This window comes from Nanorana parkeri, unplaced genomic scaffold (genome assembly GCF_000935625.1).
Source record: "Nanorana parkeri isolate BGI_ZX_2015 unplaced genomic scaffold, ASM93562v1 scaffold729, whole genome shotgun sequence".
Classification (NCBI taxonomy): Eukaryota; Metazoa; Chordata; class Amphibia; order Anura; family Dicroglossidae; genus Nanorana; species Nanorana parkeri.
The window spans coordinates 823,422-824,095 of record NW_017306997.1 but is presented as its reverse complement, the minus strand read 5'-3'; positions in this window follow the sequence as shown (position 1 = coordinate 824,095).

The following is a 674-nucleotide window of genomic DNA, read 5'->3' as shown; positions in this document are numbered from 1 at the left end:
GGTATAAAATTCATTTCAGTACAGCGCTGCATGACGGAATAAACGTCAGTCAAAGTATCGCAGCGCTGAATACTGAAAAATGGCCTGGCCAGGAAGGGGGTCTAAACACCTGGTCTTGAAGTGGTTAAAGAAACAAACAATGTTTCAGTGTATAGTTTGTAATGGTTTAAGAATGGACGCAGCCATATGTGTTTCTTACTGTTGGAACTTCTTGCACAGCCTCACAGAGAAACACAAGCACAGTCAGATATGCATGCTGCATATGGCATGGCTAAACAGGAAGGAAGCCACAGCTTTATTCTCTACCTTATTCAATACAACAGAGAATCTACCATAGATATAACAGAACTTATAAACACTTCCATCTAGTGACCAAAAATGTATACTGCAGTACTTGATGCAATAGACACAACTAGCCGAACAGTGTTCGGCTCACTTCACTTCTGATCGGTCATTCACTCGGCTGCCCTCGGCAGCTTTGTGAATAGACCCCAATGTGTATTCTAACACTTACATACTAAAGCTTTCCTTCCTACCCCCACAATGCTACACAGTGGTTGTGCTTTATTGATCTACACACAATGCAAGTCTATGGTGCTGATTTACTGATTCTTATGCATGTACACAGGACAAGTAGATTCTATCACTGTATATACCAGGGGTAGGCAACCTCT